The following is a 6,161-nucleotide window of genomic DNA, read 5'->3' as shown; positions in this document are numbered from 1 at the left end:
ATACGGTACAGAATCTGCATGCATTGACTGTTGCATAATCAAAATAAAAAATGTGATATAGCTACATGCTGACTTTACTAATATATATTATATCCAGAACTTTTGCAGCAAACAACAGGGATTTTATACAGTATATAGCTATAACATAGCTTTTTTTTATAATAATGTTACTTGTGCAGTTTTAGCCTGCTGAGGGTCTGGGACACACAGTTCATATCTCACTGTAGTCTGTGTTAGTGTTATTACTGCTGGAGCTGCAGTTTTTCACTGGAATCAAATGGTAAATGGACCGCATTTACATAGCGCTATTTATCCAAAGCCTCACACTCAAAGCGCTTTACAATGTAATTCACCCATTCACACACTCTGAGTGAATGAGTGGCAGTTCAACACTCAGGACTCTGGCCAGCCATTTGGGAGCCATTTGGGTCCTTTTATCGTATGAATTGTAAAGTTGCATAATGTGGAAATGCTCAAGTAGAACCCAAATACTTGAGAATGTTAAATACAGAACTTGAAGTGAGCAAATAGTAACATTAAAAACATTTTCTTTTGCAAAATCTGTGACCATTAAATTCATTTTACCTGCTGTATAGTCACATTGGTATGTGTTATGTTCACAGGTTAGCTTTTTCCCAAAGTTGGAAGCATTGTGTTTGTGTTAAATTATGTTGTATTGAGGTGGATGGTGGGTGTACAAAAATGCATGCATATGGTACCAGAGACTGGGGTTCAGGTAATACTGTGGTTTAAGTTAAAGGCATACTACTCACTGTAATCCCCCAAAACCTTTTGTCAAAATCAGCTAATATCTACTAACCATTCGTTACTTGTCTGTAGTGTGAGTGTGTGCTGAAAAAAATCTGGTGTTTATACACAGCCAGTACTCAAGTTGTAAAAAAAAAATCAGGGGGGATGGTGGATTGGATTTAACATTTAGTGACATATCATTTGTGCTGATGACAGAGCATATGGTGGGAGACCAACGGTGTGCCCTTATGATTATTGTTTAAGCACAGATAGAGATTATTGTTATATTATATTCAGTGCTTGAAATGGGGAGGGGGGGAGTGTGCCAGTACTCCCTTATTGACATATTAGAAAATCAGTAAACCATTGTAATATTCTGAATCTTTAGTAAAGATGCAAAGATTCAACAGCCTCTCCATTCAGGTGTTGTTAAATAGGCCAATAGGTTGGCAAAGCAAGGTTACCTAAGATGCTCGCGTGCGCAGCATGCGAGCAGAATTTGTTTGCCCTTGCAAGATCTTTGCGCTTGCTTTATGCCACAGTTACTGTATGTAAGGTTTAGACACATCAATGTTGAATTGACGGTTGACCACAGGAAAGCAGGTGATGGGTGATTTTGGAGGCGGGCTTTCGCCGTGCCCATCCAATCAGGAGCTAGGAATGGTAATGGTATATATTATATACACATTTTTTAATTGGCTGACAAAATTAAAATACATTTCCCCTTCACTGGCCAGCGCCTGAATCGAGTGCAGAGTGGAGTACCGGCAGCGTATGTGCCAGTGTTACTAAATGTTGAAATGGTGGTAATATTTCCACATTCATTGATACAATAACAGGGGATGCGAAGGGGGATGGCCGTGTTAGAAGGGGGATGATTTTGCGATCTTTATTTACTGTAACACAGACTAGGTCATATTTTACGCTCAGGGCGCGTGTTATCTTCCATTCACTTCAACAGGGACTTTAAGCAGTGATGTTCTAGGGAGGGATACGCCATCTGGGAAAGATTCTAACAGATTGCCGTAGCAGTAAGTTCCAAAATCATTAAGAAACTCTCACAAAGGTTATTGTTGCAGAAACGTTGCTTTGAACATGTTGGCTACAATGTCTCTTAACTTGGAAATGCAGTTTCAGAGGAAGGGGATTTGTTTACATTCACAGAGCCTGCAGTAACATATTAACTCTACATGTAATTCTTAGTATGTAATAATTATGTTATCATAACTCAATACAAAAATATTTTGAGGAACCTGGAACCAAACGTAAGACTAGAATATGTTTGTAAACCAAACTGTGGGCCCTGCTGCTGTAAACAACAACAGTGAAACAGTAACCTTTCAGGAAGCTTTCTAACTTCAAACAGAGTTCCAGGGATCACATTTTCCTGTGAGCAAAGTGTGTTCAGTTATGAGGATACCTTAGAAAACGTTCACTTCTGTGACACAGACGAAGTTAGATAGTGCACCTTTACAGTGGACCAAGAGCTTTTGACATCTGCCTTAGAAAACACAATTTATTGTCAAACAAACAACAACAGGAAGTGATGAAATGAATTTGCGACCGCTGCTTAAATTCACTGGAATAAACCTGACTGTGGGGCTTAATAATAATAATAATGGATTGGATTTATATAGCGCTTTATTTCCTAGGACCTCAAAGTGCTTTACAGGGTTCCAGATTCCATTCATTCACACACAGTCATACTGGTGGTGGTAAACTACGATAGTAGCCACAGCTGCTCTGGGGCAGACTGACGGAAGCGTGGCTGCCATTCCGCGCCAACGGCCCCTCCGACCACCACCTCAAACATACAGCCAGTCATACACATTCACACCAGGCAAGGTGGGTGAAGTGTCTTGCCCAAGGACACAACAACCATGACACAGGCTTAAAGTGTGAATGGGATTGCATTGACATAAGACGAAAGCCCCTTGCGTCTGATAGAGACATTATAGTAGACCTTTTGCGTCAGTAATTAACACTAAAGGGTTTGTTGTCAACATCTCAGTTCAAATATCAACAAGCGTTCTGTAATACTGCCGAGTTTGACTTTAAATGTAAATAGGAACCAAGGAACTCTTCCTAAATTTAAACTCGCTTTTACTACCTGGACGTTACCATATATTGTCAGAAAACGAATGAAATGTCGTGATTGAACATTCTGCAAATACGTGCAGTATCACTTTTTTTTGCAATTAAGCAGACATGTTGCCTCATTATGTTGATTTAAAAAAATAAAGTATCTGGGCTGCATTTTGCGTCCTTTAAGAAACATGAATGCAGACCTGATGTTGTGTGCTGAAAGTGTATGCAATTATAAACTATAGATTTTATTCGTAAGCCTTCAGCAGTAGGGAAAAGAGCTGCGAAACAGAAAGATAACGTTTTGTACTTGCCTTTCATACATTGAAAAACTCACAGCTAGACTCCTTCAGTGCTGGTCTCATTCAGTGTGTTTCCATTACAAAGGGGAGCGCACATGCTTTGATGGTTGAAGGTACTCTGTCGTTCTCGCTCTCTAAAACCCTAATGATACCTGCTTCCAAGCCTTATTCCAGGGACATCAAAGGATCAACTAGCCTGAGTGCTCATGTGACACAGTGTGAGTACGTACTGAAAACTCCCCATCATTATCATACTGGTGTGGGGAGAGCTGCTTTTCCATATATGTGCTGTGCAGAGGTTCACCTGTGAGATGCTCCTGCATCAAGGTTGTCTCTTATATGAAGCAATGGCGCCATCCTATGGACAGCAGAGGTGGGCCATTCCACCAAATGGGTGACATTTGCATGTTGCAACTCTTCCAAATTAAACTTCAGATTTTTTTTTTTCAAAGCTGAATCTCATAACACATATATTTTACCATTCAAAACATATATTGGTCAATCTCAGGAAATTGCATTGAATTTTTAACTAGGTTTATGATATATATAAATGTATTAAAGTAACAGGACTGAAAGTAACAGGAGTAGAGGACATGAGTAAGTTTAGCCGCATTTCAACATAGCTACCGTTGCTATTGAGTAGGTTCTGACTATGTAGCAGACTATTTTTGGACCATAGGCAATACAAGCGTTACTAAATCAATTTAACCAAACTTGAAACTTTATTTTTCTTCAATGAATTGGTTAATTTAGTTTGTAGACATGTAAAAAAGCGAAAGTGGGACTCCTGTTAACCTGGTTGTGTCTATATTTCTCGAGAGGGACCTGTTCGCTATAAATTATCCCTTACATATTTTTAGATGTTCCACCCGGCCGCTCCACTGACATGCTCATGTTATATGGTCCTTACGCCAGGTCTGAGCTTGGTAAAACAGCTTTTAGCTTTATTGCCCCCGACTCCTGGAACAATTTACAACTTAAAATTAAAATAAATACATTAATATCTTTTAACTAATTTAGACATATTATTTTGAATCTGCCCCACATAAACTGTAACTGTTTTGGCAAAGCAATGTTCTTCTTCTCCATTTTCGGAATGTTTTAATTGTTTTTTTTTCTCCTTATAAATGGTTGTGTATTTGTATTGTACAGTATATTGTGTATATGTAATACTCGACGTCATTGTAAAAGAGGGTCACCCCTCAATTGATCTTTCGAGGTTAAATAAAGGAAAATGAATGTGCTCTTGACCTCTTACCTCCCAGATGATAAGGCCTAATTCTCACAGCAAATCAAACCACTGTATTTTATTGAATGCAAAGTGAAAACATGGGCCACGTCAACTTGTGATTTTACTGTCATTTGTTGAAATAACATAGTCAAACTGCTGCTGGAGGAAGGCCAGGGTGATGTACAGTATCTGTTGCTAAGCAACCACCTTGACTCTTATGTTGTTGTGCAGGAACCATTAACAAGATGTTCAGTCAAGGTTGCATCAGTTTGCTTCCAATCGTCTGATAAATGAGAACATGGTGAGGATTGCTTCAGTGGTAGAGAAAATAATATGTAAAGATTTCAAACTCGTGGCTGGGTGTAAAACATTAAAACCAGAACACTTTCGGCAGAATAACTGGCAACATTACTGATGTTAAGAAGTCTGATCCACTGAGGGTCTCCTTAGCTTTAGAGTGACTTTATGTATTCAAAACAGGGAAAGTATAATCATTAACATTGTGTTCCACAGTAAAAATGTCTCTGCACTTAATGTGCTCTTGCCAAAGCCAAACCATTACTGGAAACCTTAATCAAGGCTGTCAAACAAGTTTCTTAATTATGTAATGCCGAGAGTATTCATATTCAATGTTATAGTGTTGCCATAAAGAAATTCAGTAGGCTAATAGGTTTAAATATTTGTCAGTTTTGACATCGTCTAGCCCAGTGCTTCTCAAATGGTGGGGCGCGCCGTGAGTTGTCAGCGGGGCGGGCTGCCTTGATTTCCAACTGACAAAAAATAATAAATATATATTTTTGTGCTAGCAAGCGCTATGTGTGCTTGTGTATGGTCATATCTGCAATCTGCCGCGATTTGCAGTAAATAAATGTCCACATCTGTCTCCAAGTGTCTCTGTAGGCTATTTAAAAAGAAATCAAGAAAGTAGACTAATAATAACGTTAATGAATTATTGGTTATCGCATGACAGAAGGCCTATTGGCCTATAATAATAAAAAACACCACCTTAACTATGTTTACAGTTTAAAAATGTTTTGAATGAAATGCAAATCTCAGTGAATCATTTGCTCTTGTTTCTCTGTCCTGAGATTCACACAGACTGAGTAGTCTTGTTTAAATGTTACAAATTGAGCTAATAAACTGAACTTTGAATTTTTTTGGTGCAGAAGTTATCTCAGCTAATTTTTGTTATCTAATTTGATAATTAGGTGATTGTATGCAGAATGCTCGTGCCAGAAACTCATACAGTGGTTTTGTACAGATACATAAATAAATATTAGCAGGTTCTCAAAAGTATTTCAATTTAGGGGGGACGCGAAAAAATTTCTGTCCCCTAGGGGGGGCATGACAGAAAATAATTGAGAACCACTGGTCTAGCCTAACTTCAATTGGTACACAGTAAAATTTACTTTCAATGTCTTTGAGGAGCAATGGAAGGATACAATCAGGGTTTAGGCTGTTTTTTTTTAAATTACTTTTAACAAGTAGACATGCGGCAAATGTGTAAGTCCCAGCACCTACTGCTATCTGGGAAACACAAACAAACCATGAGCTATATCATCACTGCTGACGCAAAAAAAAAATGGGGGCAACCTAACCATGTTATGTAACACTAGCTTACTAATGTAGTATTGAAAAGTGTCCATTGTGTGTGTGGAAATATAATCAAACAAAGAATGGGTACTTCATTTATATTTCTTTCTTTCTTTAGAAATGGTAACACAAGATAAAATAACATAAATGCTCATCTTGTATTATAGTTTTGAATTAAGTGAGAAAAATGATTGGGGCTC

Source organism: Ammodytes marinus (assembly GCF_949987685.1).
Source record: "Ammodytes marinus genome assembly, chromosome: 7".
NCBI lineage: Eukaryota > Metazoa > Chordata > Actinopteri > Uranoscopiformes > Ammodytidae > Ammodytes > Ammodytes marinus.
The sequence above is the reverse complement of the archived record's forward strand: the minus strand, read 5'-3'. Positions refer to the sequence as shown.